We start from the raw sequence: 22,568 nt of genomic DNA, 5'->3' as shown, positions 1-22,568 counted from the left end.
TCCAAACTGTGTCATTTGCTAAACTCTGTTTTATAAATCAGTATATAGGTAAATCCCTTTTTGGTTGTTGTTGTTTTTTACTTGTTTATTTCAGAATTTCAGAATTTTATGGCTATTCTTGCAATGTTACATTTGCATCTGAGTTTTAGAATCTGACAAATCTCACAAACATACATCATTAACATAACTCTGCAGTATTGAAACATCTAATATGTACATTTAAATAAACATAGCATTATCTCACTAATTATTCAGGTCTTCCTCTTTATCTCTCAATAATGCTTATATTTTCTCCATAATGATTTTATAGATTTTTCTTACATTTATTCCAAAGAACCATGTCATTTCAGTTGATATCATGAAAAATACTCTGTTACATTTTTAATGGGCTATTTCTCTATTTCTGGTATATATGAGGAAGAGGGACAAATTCTTTAAACTCTCTGAGACAGTTTTCTCAAATTTTAAATGGGAATAAAACAGTGCTACCTCAAGGTGGTTGTGAGAAGTAAATTAGTTAATATACACAAGATGCCTGGTGCATAAAAATCCAGTGTAAATGTTAGCTTTTATTATTAATATTATAAGAATATTATCAATTTGCATAAATTGATTTTATATCTGGCGGCTTTGCAAATTCTCTTGTAAGTTCAAAGAGTCTGCAGACTATCTTCAATTTCATTTCAATAATGATTTAACCTGCAAGTAAGAACAAACTTAGTTTCTTCCTCCTTCTTCTTCATACCTATAAATATGTCTCTTTCTTGTCTTACTGTATTATCCAAGACTAACAGATTCATGATAAGTGGAATAGGAAATAGGAACATACCTGTCTTACCCTCCTCAAAAGATATATTCTAAAGTTTCTGCTTTAAGATTTATGTTGCCATAATTTTTTGTTAGATACTCTTTATCAGGGTAAGGAAGACCCATTGCATTCCTAGTTTGATGTGTGTTCTTATCATGAATGAGCCTTGATACAGATACTTAGATTTTCCTTCAATTAACCCCTACACTGCAGTTTACAAGGAACATTTAGCAACAATATATTTTGGGCCAGAAGTCAGAAAACTATAGCTTAGACAACTTGTTTTGCAGAAAAATTTAAAAAAATAAAAAGCTTATCAGAACACAGCCACACCCATTTGATTACATATTATCTGTGGTTGCTTTCAAATTATAATGGCAGAGCTGAATAGTTGACAGAGAACAAATGGCCCACAAAGCTTGAAGTATTTACCATCTGGCCCTTTGCAGAAGATATCTGCCCACTCCGACATACACCAGATTAAATCTAACAATTTTCACCCTACATTGAGGGTCTGGGGAATAAGCAGGGAAGCAGGCCAAAGTGGCTTTTTTAAACAAATATCCTATATTTAATGAATATATATGGAATCGAGAAAGATAGAACAGATGAATCTAATTTGCAGGGCAGGAATAGAGATGCAAACATAGAGAATGGACTTGAGGACACGGCAGGGAAAGGAGACGGTGGGACAAGTTGAGGGAATAGCACTGACATATATACACTACCGTGCATAAAACAGCCAGCTAGTGGGAAGCTGCTATAGACAACAGTGAGCTCAGCTCTGTGCTCTGTGATAGAGGATGGGATGGAGGTTGGGATGGGAGGCTCGAGAGGGAAGGGATATATGTACAGTTATAGTGGACTCACATTGTTGTACAGAAGAAACCAATATAACACTGTAAGCAATTACCCTCCAATTGAAAAAAAAAGTCCCTTTTCTAGCTCTCTAATCTCTGTTACTAACTCTCATGTCTATGGTTCTCTTTCCTCTTCTCTCTCCTTCCCTCTTTCCTTTCTCCCTTCTTGTTCTTTTTTTAAAATTGCCATTCTATGTTTTTTAAAAGCAATGCAATATCTCTTCTGCTCATTAAATCAAAAAGAAAACTGACCGTTTTGTCAATATCCAGTATGAGCCAGATGCTGTACTAGATTTCTTCATTCAAAATTCAGTCACTCACACAGTACATCCTGAACACTGTACATACACCAGGTACTGTTCTAGGTGCTTGAAATGTATCAGTGAGCCAAACAGATTACTGCTCTCACGAAGCTTCTTTAACAGAGGGAAGCAAACAATAAAAAAGAGAGCAAATAATATATAATGGAAGAAGAGGAGATAGAGGAGGGGATGGGGGTCGGAGAGGGAGCAGGAGTAGAGTACTGACCAGGTGATCAGAAGCCCTGGAGAAGATGCCATCTGAACACAGCCCTGAAGGAGGCAGAGGGATCCCAAAGGCCCACGGCCAGTGTTCCTGGTGTGATCAGGGAACACCAAGGAAGCCAGTGCTGCCGGGACAGATGAAGCAGAAAGGAGATGAGACCAGAGAGCTTATAGGGGCCAAATGTTGGATGCCCTGGTAGGCCTGGTTGTTGTTTAGTACTAAGTTGTGTCCAACTTTTTGTGACCCTATGGACTACAGCACGCCAGTCTTCCCTGTCCTGTACTATCTCCCAGAGTTTGCTCAAACTCATGTCCATTGGGTGGGTGATCCAAGCCCAGCCATCTCATCCTCTGTCAGCCCCTTCTCCTCTTGCCCTCAATCATTCCCAGCATCAGGGTGTTCTCCAATGAGTCAGTTCTTCGTATCAGGTGGCCAAAATATTGTAGCTTCAGCTTTAGCACCAGTCCTTCCAGTGAATATTCAGAGTTGATTTCCTTTAGGATTAAATGGTTCGATCTCTTTTCAGTCCAAGGGACTCTCAAGAGTCTTCTCCAGCACCACAATTCGAAAGCATCAATTCTTCGGCACTCAGCCTTCTTTATGGTCCAACTCTCACATCTGTACATGGCTACTGGAAAAACAAGAGCTTCAACTATATAGACCTTTGTTGACAAAGTGATGTTTTCACTTTTTAATACACTGTCTCAGTTTGTCATAGTGTTCCTTCCAAGGAACTAGTGTCTTCTAATTTCATGGCTGCAGTCACTGTCCACAGTTATTTTGGAGAAGAAAATAAAACCTGTCACTGCTTCCACTTTTTCCCCTTCTATTTGCCATGAAGTGATGAGACAGGAGGCCATGATCTTGGTTTTCTGAATGTTGAGTTTTCAGCCAGCTTTTTCACTATCATCTTTCACCCTCATCTTTGCTTTCTGCCATTAGAATGCTATCATCTGCATATCTGAGGTTGTTGATATTTTCTCTTGGCAATCTTGATTCCAGCTTATGATTCATCCAGCCCAGAATTTCACACGATGTACTCTACATAGAAGTTAAATAACAGGGTGACAATATACAGCCTTGACCTACTCCTTTCCCAATTTTGAACCAGCCAGTTATTCCATGTCCAGTTCTAACTGTTGCTTCTTGACCTACATACAGGTTTCTCAGGAGACAGGTAAGGTGGGCTGGTATTCCCATCTCTTTAAAAATTTTCCACAGATTGTTGTGATCCATACAGTCAACAACTTTCACATAGTCAAGGAAGCAGAAGAAGGTGTTTCTCTGGAATTCCTTTGCTTTCCCTATGATCCAGTGTTTGTTGGAAGTTTTATCTCTGGTTCCTCTGCCTTTTCTAAATTCAGGTTGTACATATGGATGTTTTCATTTCACATACTGTTGAAGCCTAGCTTAAAGGATCTTGAGCATTACCTTGCTAGCATGCAAAATGAGCGCAATTGTATTGTAGTTTGAACATTCTTTGGCATTGTTCTTCTTTGGGATTGGAATGAAAACTGATCTTTTCCAGTTCTGTGGCCACAGTAGGCCTTACTCTGATGCAAATGAGGAGCCCTACAGGACTGTGGGCAGAATTAAGTCTTCTGGTTGATTTGTAAAAGATCACTCTGGCTATTAAGGTGAGGACCAGAGCAGAAGCTGCAAGGCTCTCCTAGAAGCCGTTATAATACTGAGGCCACGTCATGTTATTTAATCCCCAGGGTTTGTGTCATTTAATCCTCAGGACCAAATGGATAAGATGATGATTCTTATTACGGTTTTATATGATGACTCATATCTTTTCATGGATGAGGAAACTAAGGCCATAAAAAAAATAACTGCCAGGTCACACAGCTACTAGGAAACAGAGTTGGTTTAAACCTGGAGTCTGTCCAACATCAAGGAGTGATATCTGGAGTCAGACCAACCTGGACTTCACTATATGAAAGCACTTCATGAATAACTGCATATAATATAGGACATAATTATTTCCAGAGTTCATGATTTTACATTATCATACATTATTTTTGACTCATAACCTTTTAAATAAATCATATATCTTTTTAAATACTACTTGGATGCTATAGATCTAAATTTCTAGGTTTTATTCTTGATTCACTTATTGAAGAAATAAACCCAGATTTTCAAGTATTTGTTTGATATTAGTTTGATTCAAATAAACTTCAGGACCTGGAGATTTATTTACTCTAGCCCTAGAAATGAGAAGCACAAGATTATGTTCCTATGCCCCTATAGAGTCTCAGATTGTGTTCTTTAAAATTCACTTTACCGCTTGAGTGCTGATTCTTCTTTGTAAAATCTGCTGACTGGCAGGTACCTTCCCAAGTTCCAATCCCATCTGGCACTCTGGTAAAGCTGTCTTTTGTAATATCACTGGTAAGAAAGATAGTCAGACAGAAAGGTTTACTAATGAAACGTTTCCACTCCTTTTCAGCTTCCCTGTGGCTCAGCTGGTAAAGAATCCACCTGCAATGTGGGAGACCTGGGTTAGATCCCTGGGTGGAGAAGATCCCCTAGAAAAGGGAATCGCTACCTGCCCCAGCATGCTTGCCTGGAGAATTTCAGGGACAAAGGAGCCTGGCGAGTGTCAGTCCATGGGTCACAAAGAGTTGAATACAACTGAGCAACTCCTACTCACTCTCTTCAATAACAAATTGGGTGACTCCTGCAACTCAACATAAAACATAAACGACATGAACATAGTTCATGCAAATTTGATCTCTAGTCACTTGCTGTTGAGTTTTTAAACCGGCCACATTGGCTCAGGTTTACAGGTAAATAATGTTGAGAAATTCAAATTGGGTCTGGGATGTGTCTGTGTATATATGAACAATCAATATATGGGTTGTACTGGGTCTTAGTTGCAGCATGTGGGATCTAGTTCCCTAACAAGGGATTGAAACCGGGCCCCCTGCATTGGGAGAACAGGGTCCTAGCCACTGGATCACCAGGGGACTCCCAACAATTTAAATCAATCAGCCACAGACTTTTTTTTGTAATTACTGAGTATTCCCTAAGTACGATCTTAGGCCCTGGGGATTCAGTGTTGAGAATAAAAAAGCCAGGACCCTTGCCCTCTTAAGCCTACAATCCTGAAGGAGAACCTAACAATAAATATTGGGTTGACTGAAAAAAATCATTTGGGTTTTCTGTAAGATCTTACAGAAAACCCTGAACAAATTTTTGGCCAATCCAATATATAATTGGAAGTATTAGGGGCACCATCATGAAGTAATAGGGAGGATACAGGGCTGCTCTTAACATGGACCAAACCCAGCATGATGAGAAAAGGATGTTCAGGGAAGCCTGCCTACAGAAGTGATGCTTTGGCTCCACTGAAGACAACGGAGCAAGAAGAAGCACAAACAGGTGGAGGAGGAGAGGACTTTTCAAATAAAGAAAAGAATCTGTGTAAGGGCTTGATACAGGAGTGAATCCAATGGCTTAGGGGGAAGAAAGAGCGAGAAGTCTGATGTGCTTTCTGAAAATCAGGATAGATAAGGGGGTTCCATGGTGTAATGGTGAGCACTCTGGACTCTGAATCCAGCGATCCGAGTTCAAATCTCGGTGGGACCTTTCTGTCTCGTTAGATGAAAACCGGGATAGAGTGGGGACTGCAGGAGGTGGAGCTGGAGACTGGCAGGGGCCAGGTCAGGTCAGGCTGAAAGTTTAGATTTAACTCTAAGAGCAAAGAGAAGCCACTGGGGGGGATTTTAGCCATGGAGTGACACATGTAGTTCTCGTTATTTAAAGGTCAGCCCAAAAAAAACAGAAAAAATTAAAAAATAAAAAATAAAGGTCAGCCCAACTACTCTGCGAAGAATAAATCAGAAGAGAGGACAGGAATGGAGAGCACTTAGGAGCTTATCTAATCTCCCAGAGGAGAGGCTGTGGGATATGGATGGAGCCACACGGGGGCAGGATGGTGGACAAAGGTGACAGATGCAAATCAGTAGGGACTATGTAGGGGGGGCAAGCAAGAAGAAGCAATGATGAGCCCTCACTTTCCAGCTGGGCGGATGTAAGGGCCACTCACCAAGATGGGAGACATGTAGCAGGGCTCCTTCACCCCAGCTATGGATCTATGCCAAGTACCCTTTAGGGGTGAAGGAAAGTCAGAGTGAACATCTATTTCAGCACCACTTCTCTCTACCACCCTGAATTGTTGCTTGTGAAAGATTTTATTTCACTGACCTCTTCTTACTGAAGGTTTAAGAAGAGTGTCATCCTTACAGAAGAAGAGAGACTAATGTCTTTTGAGAAGAGCAGGGGAAAGTTCTGAAAAGAGGAAAGTTCTGAAGACAGAACTTACCAAAGCAGTCTGAGCACTGGATGCAGTGCAAGAGGAGAACAGGGTGCAGCTGCAATTTATAATCAGAAATATGTATTTGGTCTTCATCCCCATTTCTGGCATAGAGTTCTAAAACCCTTGTAATTTCCTGAGTGAGGAGAGCAATCAAGGTGTCTTTTGTTATGTAAATAAGGTGACTTTCCTAAAGTACCTAAAAATGTGTTGCCAGCATGGCTGGCCAACCAAGTGATAAAAAGGTTGGAACTTCCAGCCCCATCTCCTGACCACTGGGAAGGGAATAGGGGCTGGAGATTGAGTTCAATCACCAATGGCCAATGAATTAAGTCAATTATGACTGTGTAATGAAGCCACCATAAAAACCCCGAAAGGACGGGCTTTGGAGAGCTGCCATGATGGTGGACACATGGAGATTTGGGTAGCATGGCGCACTTGGAGAGAGTATGGCTGTCCCTTGCCCTTTCTTCATGTCTTGCCCTATGCATCTTTTTCCATCTGACTGTTCCTGAGTTATATTCTTTAATAATAAACCAGTAATCTAGTAAGTAAAATGTTTCTCTGAGTTTTATGAGCCACTCTAGCAAAGTAATGAAACCCAAGGAGGAAGAGGTTGTGGGTATCTCTAATCTACAGCCAGTTGGTCAGAAGTACACGTAACAACCAGAGCTTGCAACTGACATCAGAAATTGGGGGCTGGTGGAGTGATTTAGTAATGAGACTGAGCCCTTAGCCTGTAAAATGTGAATCCATCTCCAGGTTGATAGTGTCAGATTTGAACTGAACTGACAACAGGCTGGTGTCCTGAGAATTGCTTGGTGCTGTGTGAGAAACCCCCTCAACACCCAAGCTGAAATAGGGTGCTCAGAATACCAAAAGAGATAGAAACTGGAGTAGACCTCAAGAGGAATGCACCTGAGCCAAAGGAGGTACACAGAGATGAACATTCTGATTACAACTTTGCTGAGATCTGACAGTGTTCTAATTGTAACTTTTGTTTTCCTTCCTTGGTATGGGTGATGTACCTATTGATTACACAATAAAGAAAACAGGGGAAGGAAGAGAGGACTGCTTTTCTCATTCAGATGTCTTTTTAAAGCCTTCTTCCTGGTTCCAAACACCCAAAAGGGAATATAGAATTTGCAGTTAAAGGGAAGTTGTTTCTGAGCATGATTAAATGCTCTTCATCATCCTTTCACACAAAAGCTTGCAAAGACCAAGTTATCTGACTATACAATCAAACCATTTCTACTTTTAAATTATATCCTAGGTTATATAATATACTAATCATGATCAAATATTTTGCAAATACTACAAAGGAATCTGAACAATCAGTTGGAACTTCCTATTCAATTTCTAATGGGTTTCCCAGGTGTCTCAGTGGTAAAAGAATCTGCCTGTCAATGCAGGGGATGCAGGTTTGATCCCAGGGATGGGAAGATTCCCTGGAGGAAGAAATGGCAACCCACTCCAGAATTCTTGCCCAGAGAATCCCATGGACAGAGAAACCTGCCGGGCTACAGTCCATAGGGTCGCAAAGTCAGACACAGCTGAAGTGACTGAGCACACACACATTCAATTTCTAAATATACACCCTAGTAGCTCTCACATGTGGAACCCAGACCAGAAGCATTAATGTCTCTTGGGATTTTGTTAGATCGCAAATACATGGGTCCCACTATAAACCTACTGAATCAGAAATTCAGGACTGGGAGGGACTAGCAGTCAGTTTAACAAGGTCTCAACATGATTCTGATATATGCTAATGTTTGAAAACCACTGTTTTAATACAGTTCTTCCCAACCTTTTCACATCTCACGCAAACATAGAAAGTGATGGTATCTGCACAATACCCCCATGTTAAGAAGATGAAGCTGCTAGTGACCTGAAGTCACCAGTCCCAGCCCTGTTCAGTAGAGTGACTTGAGCAGCTCACTATAACCCTCTCACAGGCTCACCAGCAGGGCAACTCTGACTTACAGAAACTCACATCAGTGCAAAAGGAGATACAGATGAATGATCTCTGTGGCTTCATTCCTTATAACTTTTGAAAATCAGGACTCACCTGGATACCTATCAGCAGAGAAGAATGGAGAAACCATGGTATGTTTGTGCATTGGAATGCCATTCACAGTTACAATGAATTCACTAGAGCTACAGGTTTTAACACGGAGAAATCTCAAAACCATCATGTTAAGCCAAAAAAGCAGGTTGCTGAAAAATGCATAGAGTTTTATAATGTTTATTATCAAACTTTATATATTTGATAATGTTTATTATTATTTATATTTAATGTCTGCAGCATGCTGACTAACACTGGGTATTGTGTGTGGCATGTCTGTGTGAAGTAAAATCATAAGGACATGTAGACGGATGATCTGTGTTAGTCACTCAGTCGTGTCTGACTGTTTGCGACCCATGAACTATAGCCCACCACGTTCCTCTGTCCACTGTAAACAGGCCAGAATACTTGAGTGGGCTCTCATTCCCTCAGGGGATCTTCCAAGCCAGGGATCGAACCTGGGTCTCCGGCATTGCAGGTAGGTTCTTTACTTCTGAGCCACCAAGGAAGCCTAGAGGGATGAGAAGCAGGGTAGTCAGGGCAGGGCTTGGCTCTGGAAAATGATGATAAAAGGAAAGCAGATGAGGGATGTATATTAATAAGGCCTCAACAATTTTAATTTTTTAAAAAATCTAAAGAGAATATAACAGTAAATTAAATTTGACATGAGGGGGAATGGGTACCCTAGTGTTTTTTAATATTAATTTTCATACTTTTCTGTATACATGAAATTGTTCATTCAAAACTTGATAACAGGACTTCCCTGGTGGTTCAGTGGTTAAAACACCATGCTTCCACTGCAGGGGGAATGGGTTAAATCCCTGGTTTGGGAACTAAGATTCTACATAACTCATGGTGTGTCCAAAAAAAAAAAAAAAAAATTAATAAGGAAAACAAAATCAGTTGGAATGTGCTATGAAATTACCTGTTTTAAGACCAACTCTGATAATAGATCTTTGGTATTGGGCAGATTATTTTTCTCTCTTGGGCCCTCAGTTTCCTCATTTTGCAAAATAGAGAAGGTTGAATTCATCCTCTGTGATCTATTTTTGTCCTCAAAGAGAAAATCCCCAGCCCATTGCCATTTCAGTCTCCACACATAGACTGCAACCTCCTTAGATCTTGGTCACCGTCCAGCTGTCCGCCCTAATAGACCCCTGTTTACAATGGCCCCACAACTGGGATGGGCAGTAATAACATATCACAAAGTGGGAAGCAGAGAACCTGTGTTCTAAGATGTATTTTTAAGGCAAAAAGAATAAAAATAAAACCAAAAAATTCTGGCCTACAGACAAGCTGTGTGAGATTTAGAAAATGACCTTGAATTTGTAAGCAACCTTTCCTTGAAGGAGAATCTTATCCCTAAGCATGGATTTCACCAAGTGGAAGATAATTTTGAATCAACATTACAGTGACAATTCACTGCTTTATCCCTAGTCTTTTTTTTTTTTAAGGTGGTGTAATGTGTTTTATTTTTTAATTAATTTTTATTGTAGTATAATTGTTTTAAAATGTTGTCTTAGTTTCTGCTGTAGAGCAAAGTGAATTATCTATACATATATCCCCTCTTTTTTGGATTTGCTTCCCATTTAGGTCACCATAAAACACTAAGGCAAGTTCTCTGTTCTATATAGTAGGTTCTCATTAATTGTCTGTTTTACACATAGTAGTGTATATATGTCAATCCCAATCTCCCAATTCATCCAATGCCCTCTTCCCCCCCTGGTATCCATACATCCTTTCTATAGGTCTTATCCCTATTCTTTGGGTATCACTTCCACCTACTTATCCCCCACTTTGATATCAAATATGACTCAACACAACTAACTAGACAACTTTTTCCACAGAGGAAAACTTAGCTTCTCATTTTCCATGGATTCTTTTGAACTTCCTTCAAGTTATGCCTTTGAAGAGCAATTCCTTTTCCAAATAGGTTTTTTTTTTTTTATATACTTTAAATGTGAACAACATTGTAGTAATATGGACACCATAATATTGACGAAATATGCCTACAAAGAAGGATCAATTTTAACTAATTTATTATTTACCATAAAAGATTTCAAATACACAAAAAGTATACCCACCACCAAGATTTGTCATTATCTTTTTCAGTTCAGTTCAGTCACTCAGTCATGTCCGACTCTTTGCGACCCCATGAATCGCAGCACGCCAGGCCTCCATGTCCATCACCAACTCCTGGAGTTTACCCTAACTCATGCCCATCGAGTCAGTGATGCCATCCAGCCATCTCATCCTCTGTTGTCCCCTTCTCCTCCTGCCCCCAATCCCTCCTAGCATCAGGGTTTTTTCCAATGAGTCAACTCTTCACATGAGGTGGCCAAAGTACTGGAGTTTCAGCTTCAGCATCAGTCCTTCCAGTGAACACCCAGGACTGATCTCCTTTAGGATGGACTGGATGGATCTCCTTGCAGTCCAAGGGACTCTCAAGTCTTCTCCAACACCACAGTTCAAAAGCATCAATTTTTCGGTGCTCAGCTTTCTTCACAGTCTAGCTCTCACATCCATACATGACCACTGGAAAAATCATAGCCTTGACTAGACAGACCTTTGTTGGCAAAGTAATATCTTTGCTTTTTAATATGCTCTCTAGGTTGGTCATAACTTTCCTTCCAAGGAGTAAGTGTCTTTTAATTTCATGGCTGCATTCACCATCCGCAGTGATTTTGGAGCCCCAAAAAATAAAGTCAGCCACTGTTTCCACTGTTTCCCCATCTATTTGCCATGAAGTGATGGGACCAGATGCATATCTTTTTAAGTTTTGCTAATTTGCATATCCAAATCAGCAGGACAGGTTGAAATCACATTTTCCTCTTTGGGGTTTGTGACACCAACTCACATGTTTGAGGGTTTCAGGCCCCTTTTGAAGCATCTGTTCCATGTGATATGGTAGGACACATAACTAATGTTGACTAACTAGTAATATGAGACAAAAACAAGCAAATCTGATTTTAGCTCTAGGATGTAACAGTCTTATGAAATTATCTCTTAGCCTCAGTTTCCTAATCTATGATATGAAAAAGTTGGACTTTGTAAGGTCCCTCCAATCTCTGAAACCCATTGGTTCCATGGAATGACCAAAGAAATCTGGCCTTGTATATACAGTCTCAGTCTTAAGTTTTCAAACTTGGCTGAACAATGAAAATTTCAGTAATGAATCATGTAGACTATAGCTAGAGCCAATGCAGTGTGTATACATATTTACTTATACAAAATGTATATATTTCAGATGGGAAAAATATACACTGCTCAGTTATCGTGCAAAAGATTGCCCCGTCTCTATTACGTGATAGCATATATTAAGGCTTACTGAATTAATAGGATAAATTATTAAGCTTGTATTATAACAGGGACTATGTTAGGTACTTATGACAACTTCTTATTAATCTTTACAGAAGCTCTGAGTGGCAGATACTACCTATCTGATATACTACCTATCTGATCACAGTACTATCAAATACCAGTCAGGATTCTAAGTCTGTTTTAGTCCATTTCGATGACAATACTAACACCCCAAAGATAGACATGTGCTTGGTAAAAAAGCTTTTTAAGAACTTCACCTTGTATTTCATTCCAGCAACTTCTAACCTCCATTCAACATTGACCTACAACTTAATATTTCTTACTCAAGTACTTCCCTGACATCTTCTATTATTCATTGTTATGAGGATATGCCTCTCTGGTGATGGAAAGCAAAACTAAAATAATGGAGCCTAGGACAAGAATTAGTCATTGGGACTCACCCAAACCCTATTTTCACAGAGATAAATACAATTGACTTTTACTACCTTATGGGTGATTGACTTTGTGAATTACCTGTGGTACCTATTTTGTCTTCACCAAGCTTCTTAATATATTCTATTATGTATGCTAACTTCCTAACTTTCTTTGACAGGACTAGTAGTCTGGTCAGAAAATATAGCCAATAATGTGCCCTGGATTACAGCAAAACATTTGACAGAGGCTTTCATACCCAAATGAAGTAAACGGAGAAATGTGGATTGAATGTTAGGACAACTAGTAATTGGATCAACAGCTATACTCAGACTAAGAAAAGAATCTCAACCTGGACAAAGAATCATGCTGCAGGGTTCTGTCCTTGACCTTTTTCTATTCCCAAATATTACCAGTGGCTTTGATGAACAGACAAGGTCCTAAAATATGAAAATGACAAAAAATTGAGTGGGATAATAAATGGATTATATAAGCCAAAATAGATCTGACAGGGTGAAGAGATGAGTCAAGTCAAAACAAATTGAAATTTAAGAGAGAGAAGTTTAAGATCCAAAAAAATAAACTTCTTAAGTACAGGATGATTTTTAAAAATGGTTTGGCAGCTACCATAAAAGAGACATAGGAACTTTGGTTGACAGTAAATTCAGTATGAATCCACAAGATGACTACCCAAAAGCTGGGGCCACCCTTAGCAATAAAAGAAATAAGCCATTTCTGCAATAACAGAATATAAGAAAAGTATCTCATAGAAGTAAAACCATAGGCTTGCTTTTCTTGGCTCTGGTAATTTACTTCCATCTTGCACATGGATTTTGATGTTGAATCTTAAAGATACAAAGTGGTGTGGAACTTGAAACTGTGGACAAGATGGACATTCAGTTTCTCAACAGGAAGAGCCCCATGTCAGATGAAGAGACATTTTGAAAAGTAATAATAATTACTTTCAAAGATCTGTTTAGGCTGGAGGAAAGAAGGATATGAAAGCTATCTTTAATACTCTGAAGGACCCAGAGAGGTCAAATGAGAGTTAGGAGGTTCAAAGAAAACCAATTGTAACTTGACATAACAAGGAAATTTACATACAGGATGATGAGATTGTTAGTTTCCTCATGCTAGATAGACTGAGAAGGCTATTGGTGGGATACTGTACAGGGGAACCCATCAGTGAGAGTCATCTCAGTGAATCTTGGAACCCTCATGAAAATATGAAGGGAAATGAATTAACAATCTACAAGTTGCCTGAAAAAAAAAAAAAGACTGTTAAAGACTCACTCTTGTTATCAATAGTCTCAGCAAGATACAGTTTGAAATTTAAATCTGATACCCACCCACTTCCCAAATACATCATATATACACATAAAGAAAATATGATTCTTATCAAAATGGAATGAACAACAAAGTCTCACAAGACCAGGTTCTACTATTTGGAATTTGTAATAATTCAGAGGGGAACAGAATCAAAATTTGCCATCTCTAAGCCACCCTCTAGTGGAAAACATGTTTGCAAAGAAAACTGTTAGTGTAAACAAGATTTTGGTAGGAAAGCATGGCTTGCATCTAAAGTCAAGAAAACACACCATTAAAAATAGTTTATGATTTCTGTACAAATAAATCTTTCCAATTTCTTAATGATCCATTCTTCACCTCAAGTCACGTTGGACTTATCAGTTGAAAGTACTTTATACTTGTTAGCAGCACTTATGCTGAATACCATACAAAATTGAAAATAACAATTTTTATAATGCTAAAAAATCCAGCTTTCGTGTGAACTGGGCATTTCCCAAGTTTAAATTAAGCCCCATTAATTCAGTTTATTATGAGGCTTTTTTTGATGATATGTGACTTTGAGTTCTTCTTATCTTATAGATAAGCAAGAAATGATGATAGACCCTTATTAACCAAAACAAAGTAATGATAATCTAGAGAGAGATAAAAGTGAGTATTATAAACAGTCTGAAACTTACAATTAAAGGATCCAGCCAAAGCAAGAGAGATCACAGACAAACTGGCCATAAATTATAGAAACTGTGAGTCTGCACACAGGACCGAAAGCTGTTCAAAAGCATGACTGGAGGGGCCGCGTGGTAATGCCACATGTACTTGCATAAGGCCCTGCACTTAGGGAGGCCTTGAGCTCAAAATGGCTGCACACTTGCTTGAATGTTCTGCTATCAACATCTTGAAAGCCGTAAAATTTTTTATTTCAGCTGATTTACAATATTGTGTAAGCTCCAGGTGTAGAGCAAAGTGCTTCAGTTACCACCTATATTTTTTCAGATTCTTTTCCAGTAGAGGCTATTTATAAGATATCAAGTATGGTTCCTAGGCTATACAGTAAAGTCTTAATAATTTTTTAACATTGGGCCCTACAGACTATGTTGGTGGTCCTGGAGATTGGTACCTCACAGCGAATACAAAAGGCTGAAAGCAAATGAAATGCATATGCACTGGCAAGATCTAAAAATAACTCCCTTTATTAATGAGCACCAAGATCCTGTAATCAAGACACAGCCTGTTGGTTAAAGTTATAAAGAATTACTTTGCTTGTTGAATGTGTAAACCAAAGCTAATTCACAAATCTGCTAATTGTTTTTCTCTGCTGCAGATGTGAGCGGCCAAGCGGTGGAACTTGAATATTCAAAAGTAATCAGCCACCATTTCAAACACCATCAAGAAGTCATGTATCACTTTCAGAAGGCGTGGAATTTGGGTCCATTTTTACTGGAGTTCCAGAAGGAGTGATGAAGCAAGTATGAATTTTAAGACAACAAATAAAACTTCATTTCACTACTGAAATTAGAAGTAGCAAAGAATCCTGTAGCACTTCAGCCTTTTTCAGTACTTTCTGGATTGTGAATTGCCAAAGCTACATGAGAATGAAGGAATTCTGAACTTTTGCTCAAATTACATGTTCCTTGATGTGGGTTTTAAAGCTCCTTTCACCAGTGAAAAACATACACCTTGAATCCACATTTACAGAAAGAGTTACCAAAACGTTAAAAGATCAGAAGCAAAATCTTGTGCATATCACTTATCTGCTCTACTTCAAAATCTAATTCATTTCCAGACATATAAATCTATCAATGAAGTGTTCAGGGAAAAAGTCATGATGAAGTATCAAATGTAAAACCAATCTTAGTTTTAACTCACCAAAACTTTCCCTATTTGATTTCAAGTTCATAAGTAGAGTCTATATAACCCTAGAGAAGGTGTTTAACAGTACCCTAGATTTATATAACAACATTTGTTCCAAGAGCACTAGGAACATTCACATACAGCATATAATTTGCTCATACAATATCCCTATAAAAATCGGGAAAAAATGCATTATCCTCATTTTTTAAATGGTAGAATTGTGGCACAAGATAGATAAAAGCTTGCCTCAGATATCACACTCACACACACACATACTATTTTACAATTCATTTCTCCTTTTTAACAGTTTCATAATATTAGACTCTCAGTGCAAGATTATTATTATGAAATGTATGCCTACAAAAGGTATTAGGTACATTTCAATTATAAATTATAATTCAATTATAAATCATTTTATTCAGAGCTCTATAAGGTACTAAATAATTTTAACAACTATGCAAATTAAGAGTAGATTATATTTTCTTAATCTTATTCTGAAATTATATTTAATTTTAGCACCAGCTCATATTCCATAAACAAAAGAAAACTAATATAAGTACAACCTCTGACAGGAGCAGTTTATTAAACAAAACTATATTTTTATTTTAAACCTGCCTTGCAAAGAACAGGGTATACAATTTCTGGAAGGAGCCATAAACAAATAAAGAAGAGCCATAATTCATGCAAAGAAGCATTTTGTAATCTGTAATTTACAGTTCGGTTGCCTCACCACCTTGTAACCCAAGCCCTGAGTCAAATAATTGTAGAATTGTTGCTCAATTTGAAAACCTTCCTGGAGTCATGTCTTTAATTGGCCGTTGTGAGGTCTTACGTCATGATGTTGCGTCACCACGTGATGACGCTGTGCCATCACACACATCATCGCATATTGACACAATGTCATGGCATAATATCATCAAATTAAATTCATCAGCCTGGCCCCAGGAAGGGTGAGAGGGATTAAAAGATTTCCTTTGCTCTTGTCAACACTCCTGGTCTTTGTAGGAAAGAACAGCAGCCTCCACTAATTATTTCCTGGTCTCCTAAAACTTCCTAGATCTCAAATTAGAGGTATTTAAAAGTTACACGGGAGAGTTTATGGTGATGGTTTTCACAAGATTGATTTTCATGCGTGTTCCTTGCTTTGCCCCATAGCTAATAACATCCAAATCCCATTTGAAAGAGAAAGTTTTACTTATATTAATATCCCTTTTCCTCAGGTCATAAGATAGGATAGTTTGTGGGCTGGTGGCAAAAACAAAAACAAAACACCTAATTCCTTGTTTCCTCATTTCTTGCCCTCATCATCCACATTCTTCTAATTCTTTTGATTCTTCTCCCACTTTCTTCTATAATGTTCTGAAATGGCAAGTAATGGGAAAGCAAGAGGCAGATGCAGTCAATAGTTTTGATGAGAAACATTTATGGTTGGAGGGAGTGTTGAAAGCTGTGATAGGAGACCTTTGGCCATCACAGCCTTGTTGATGAGCAGAGTCTCTATCTTAGTGTTCATTATAAACATGGGCATTTGGATGAGACATATATTCAGTTCAGTTCAGTTCAGTCGCTCAGTCGTGTCTGACTCTTTGCGACCCCATGAATCACAGCACGCCAGGCCTCCCTGTCCATCACCAGCTCCTGGAGTCTACCCAAACCCATGTCCATCGAGTTGGTGATGCCATCCAGCCATCTCATCCTCTGTCGTCGCCTTCTCCTCCTGCCCCCAATCCTTCCCAGTGTTAGGGTCTTTTCCAATGAGTCAACTCTTCGCATGAGGTGCCCAAACTACTGGAGTTTCAGCTTCAACATCAGTCCTTCCTATGAACACCTAGGACTGATCTCCTTTAGGATGGACTGGTTGGATCTCCTTGCAGTCCAAGGGACTCTCAAGAGTCTTCTCCAACACCACAGTTCAAAAGCATCAATTTTTCGGTGCTCAGCTTTCTTCACAGTCCAACTTTCACATCCATACATGACAAATATTTTATCCAGACGCTATCCAAACAATATCCGAACGTTACCTAAATTTACTTAAGTCGTTGTGGCTGTGGTTTAGTTGCTAACTCATGTCAGACTCTTACGGCTCTATGGACTGTAGGCCACCAGGCTCCCCCTTCCATGGGATTTCCCAAGCCAGAATACTGGAGTGGGTTGCCATTTCCTTCTCCAGGGGATCCTCCCAACCCAAACCTTCCAAAAAGATGTAGTTACCAGTTCATTAAACAGGACATGCCGTGCCTCTCTTTCATGAACTCAGTTGCTACTGCTTAGCACTGTTCTAGGTACAAGAGTTCAAGCTGAGTCGAAGAAGCAGTGTCACCTTGAGGAGCTCACAGAGCAGTGAGGGGAACAGGTGAACAACTGATTTCAAGTCAGTCTCCTGAGGGTTCCAATGATGGTAAGACAAAGCGTCCTGGAGACTCAGAAAGGGAAGGAATATCTGGAGTTGCCAAGAGGATCCCACAGGGAAGGGGATGTGCTTTTGAATCTTGAAAAATAAGTAGGCAGAGAAGAGAAAAATTCCAGACTCCAATTTTTTTTTAATGGGCATATGTGAGACCCCAAAGTATTAGACTAATTAATGCTTTTGTAGATATTTTCCCGACATGATCCATTCATGTAACTGCTATTTTGAGGGGGCACTGACTCACACACTAACATCACCATAATCCTTCATCAAAATTACAAGCAGCTTCTAGATGACTCTGAAATATAATATATGAACTCAGTAGGCTTATTGTTTAGGAGAGTTTTTTTCCAAGAGGCTAAATATGTTATGCTCTCTCTATAAAGAAATAAAAATTGGAAATCAAAGTCACTTATGTTTTCTTGAAAGCATTTGGCCACAAAGATCTCAATAACTTCTTTTTCTAGTATGTACATAAAGATGGATTAGAAAAATCCCTATGGATGATTCACCTTTTTATTAATAAAAGACACATTGAAGAATATTCATTTTTTCAATACCATGGGAGAAACAACTCAGCCCAGTCAACGGTAAGTGGTTATAGATTCTGACATTCGGTTCCATGTGAAAGTCACTGTTAGGTATTTTCTACTGCTACCATAATCCTCAAGAGGTTTTTAAAAACCAGACATGACAAGAGAAAAAAATCTCTAGGGCATTTCAGCCTCAAAAGACTTGCCTTCATCTCTCTGAGAATTACATGATGTTGAGAGGCAAGTTTTCAACAAGTTTCTAAAATGCTATTTCTAAGCTAGGTGTACACATATGTTCTTGGATGTCAGCAATTATTTGACTAAATGTAACTGTTAATTTTTAATTTAATTTTTAAATCTTTTTTAATCTATGCCAAATAAATATGTACATACATACATATATATCATTACTATATCTATTTTAATAAAATAATATAATAAAAAGCAGAGGCCTAGCACATAGGCTCCAGAAAATATTCAATAAATAGTAATTGACGAGAGAGAAAAGAAAATTTCTAAATACCAGTTCTTCCTTACATACAGAACATACAAAATTTTATCATGAATGGGATGCTAAAGAAACAAAACCAGTAAGAAATTTAACTGAAATAAGTGATACATTTTAAGAAATAAAATATAGAGGATATGAGGGAAAAGATCTGTAGAAGACAGGAACTCAAATGTATATAAAGGTAGGCTATGAAGTTAATGAATGTCTTAAGACTTGTTTCCCTGAGAATTTTAAATATATCTTTTTTTAAAATTCCAACTCCAGGAGAAAAGCATCAGAAATTCCTTGTTTCTTCAGATTTATTCAGATGGATATTGATGTACCTTTCATCCAGATAGAATTTATTTTATGTAACAGATACATATGGAAAACAATTTTTACTTGATTTGTACCTTTCAGAGCAAAGAATTTCTGCAGTAAAATAATAACCCACAACTTGCCTGCTTGACAAGTTCAATACTCCCTTTCTCAAATGGGGATTCATTTGTGCAAATATATCTCCATTTCATATAGTGATGCATTGGGCCTGGGAGTAAGGGCTTAGAAGTGTTCACATGAGCCTGTTTGCTTCCATATTCTATGCCTACATGGAAATGTATATTCTACCCCTATATCGGAGACCTGTACTCATCCTTCCTACCTCTAAATCATTCTTCAACTTCTTTTCAGATTCCCATGAGCTGGAGCAGAACAACTCACAGGAAGATTTTTAAATTTTATTTACCTACATGAATAACTTTCTTTAAATTATTGAACTCAGGGAAAGGGAAAGGTAAAAGCACCCCCATTTATTAAGGACCTGCTAGCTACTAGAAATTGTGTTTGGAGCTTTACATATGGTATTTAATTCAACCATATTCTTAATGATCTTGAAGAAGAACATGAGTCTCAACAAATACAAATTACAAAATTCAGCTGTTTGAGTTAATCCACTGGCATGACATTTTTTAATAAAAGATATATTATTTATGTAACAATAGATATATTAATTTAATATTAATGTTTTAAAGTGCCTCTATGAGCCAGGTACTGTTATATTAAAATTATCCCAACTTACTATCATTTTACTTTCGCTTCTAGGTAAGTAGGCACAGATCCAGCCTCCAATTTGATGAATAATGTCTGGCTTTGGGGACCCTCCAGTGGAATACTCAGCCCCAGTACCACCTTCTCTCCCTACTCTCCTCTTCCCTCTGCTAATTCTTATGGACAGTTCTGCCGTGTGCCCCAGACCTTGCTCTACCATCTGGGTTGTTTGATTCCATTTCTCTGTTACTCTTGCTGATGACATGCATTTTATCAGTGCTATCCTGGCTCCTGCCTGGTCACTCCCAGAGATCCAGGACTTCAGACGCCAGCTGTACCAGCATGGAAATGGTCTCCTGCTCGTCCAGACAGAACAGGAAGTGATTGTGGGTCCCAGACTATAACCAACTGGAAAAAGAGATGCAAGTTGAAGTTTGGGGTTGGTTAGCCTCTATTTTTGAAACACCTTCTTGGCCCCCCGTTTCTGGCCTTTCTCACATTCCCTGCAGGGGAAAGGCCAATCCCTAGGAAGTCAGATCATCAGAGCTGCAAGCAATAGGCAGGTGCCTGAACTGTCTAAGCCCAAGTGTGCAGGGGCAGAGTCCCAGCCAACCTAGTAAAACATCACTCAACCAGAAAAGAAGCTCCACCAACAAAGGAGTTGGGCCTGAAGCAGGACACAATAGAGAGGCAGTGCTATTTGCACAAGAAGTCCTAGGATAACAAAAGAGGTACTATGGAAAGATTCAGGAGGAACTGGAGGAAGCCAATTGGAGTCAGAGCTGCCATGATACTTGCAAGCATGAAATGTGGGATTAAACTGGTAACAGGGAATGCAGAGTCCTACCAGAGACATTCTTGGCAGGACAGAAGACAGGATTTACAGACATACTGGTTACAGGAAATATTGGAGGGTACTGGAAGACAAATACAACTTTAAAATATTTTAGCAAAGACTATTGACAGAAATGGGAATGTCAGGTGGCTGTGGTGATGGAGATGGTGGATAAGGAAATTGGTTTCAATGTAGATGTGAACAGTTTAAGATGACAACAGGGTAGGCAAGTAGAATTCACCTGTTCACTGTCACTATCATGGTTCCAGAGCTACAGAGAAGTCGGAGATAAGAGATCTATTTCCTGAGAAGGGGCTTCCCTGGTGGCTCAGAAGGAGATGTGCCAGGAGCTGTGGGTTCAATCTCTGGATCAGAAAGACGGCCTGGAGGAGGAAATGGCAACCCACTCCAGTATTCTTGCCTGGAGAATCCCATGGTTAGAGGAGCCTGGTGGGCTATAGTCCATGAGGTCACAAAAGAGTTGGACAGGACTTAGAGACCAAACATCAAACAAAACATCAACATTCTCAAGAAGAGGCTCAACACAAACCTTTTCAACAGCTATTAAAATTCCTAACCAAAATTCACCAAACCCATTCATTCATTCATGTCACAACAACAAAAAATTAACATGTCTTTCTTTATGAGAAAGAAAGAGGTTTTTCTCTTTTGACTCAAAAAGCTAATCTTCAGAAAATGGTTGAAATCATTCACCACTCTGAAACTTACTGAAAAGCTTTGATTTGTTGGGGGAAAAAAAAAAAAACCTTCAAAAAGGAATAATTCCTTTAACATTCCAGACTGTGACTTGATGACTTTTTTTCACAGAGATTCTATTAATTGATTTTTCTTGATATTTAATAGTGGCAAAGTCATCACATGGAAGAAACCTTATGTCATTTATCAGCTTCCTCTCCAGAGCCCTGAGAACACCTGAAGATTATTTCAATCAAACTGATCATTCACTGAACACATAATCATGAATAATTTAGTAGAGCAGTAGATCTATTACTTAATATAGTGCTAACCTTTTATAATGCCTCTACACAGGGAGAGGACTAATATCTGTGTCACAGAATAACTTATATCAGGCCTTAGCTTTTGGAGGTAACATTGTGACTCATGGAATACCTAAACACATGCAATTATAAACCACATTATGGGAAAATAGTTAACCTTTGTGTAGCATTTAAGAGTTTACAAAGTACTTTCTCAGACATTATCTCATCTGATGCTCAAAACAACCTTGGGAGAGAGGTGTTATTAACCCAACCTATTTTATAGGTGAAGACAACAAGGAACAGAGAGGGGAGGTGATTTGCCTAAAGCTGTCTCTCTATTAAGTAGTGCCACAGAGATTCTCAGGCTTCCTAAGGTGGCACTAGTGGTAAAGAATCTGCCTGCCAGTGCAGGAGACATAAGACACGAAGGATTCAATCCCTGGGTCAGGAAGATTCCCTGGAGGAGAGCATGGCCACCTACTCCAGTATTTCTTGCCTGGAGAATCCCATGGACAGAGGAGCCTGGCGGGCTACGGTCCATAGGGTTGCAAAAAGTCAGACACAGCTGAAGTGACTTAGCACACACATACTGAGATTCTCCCCCCAAAATCTCTGTTCTGTCCTCAGCACCCATAGTTCTCCAGCAGCATGATCCATACTGATACCAATGGCTTTTTAAAAAACAGGCTCTGAGTTCCACAAGCACCCAGCCACACCCGGTTCAGCTCCCCTCCTGTCTTTCTTGGCCACCTCCCACTGGTGGCAGAGGGTTTTCATGAGAGCCCCTG

General features: G+C 39.0%; 1 protein-coding gene and 1 non-coding gene across 5 annotated transcripts in view; one reads left to right on the top strand and one right to left on the bottom strand.

Moving 5' to 3' along the window:
* GRM8 (glutamate metabotropic receptor 8) overlaps positions 1 to 22,568 on the bottom strand; it is an 846,721-nt gene that overhangs the window by 626,735 nt on the left and 197,418 nt on the right. The window lies entirely within an intron of this gene.
* TRNAQ-CUG (transfer RNA glutamine (anticodon CUG)) lies at positions 5,716 to 5,787 on the top strand. Its single transcript has one exon. It is a non-coding gene; the product is annotated as a tRNA-Gln (tRNA).

This window comes from Odocoileus virginianus, chromosome 1 (assembly GCF_023699985.2).
Source record: "Odocoileus virginianus isolate 20LAN1187 ecotype Illinois chromosome 1, Ovbor_1.2, whole genome shotgun sequence".
Classification (NCBI taxonomy): domain Eukaryota; kingdom Metazoa; phylum Chordata; class Mammalia; order Artiodactyla; family Cervidae; genus Odocoileus; species Odocoileus virginianus.
Note: the sequence above shows the minus strand (reverse complement) of the source record. Positions and strands in the feature narration are given on the sequence as shown.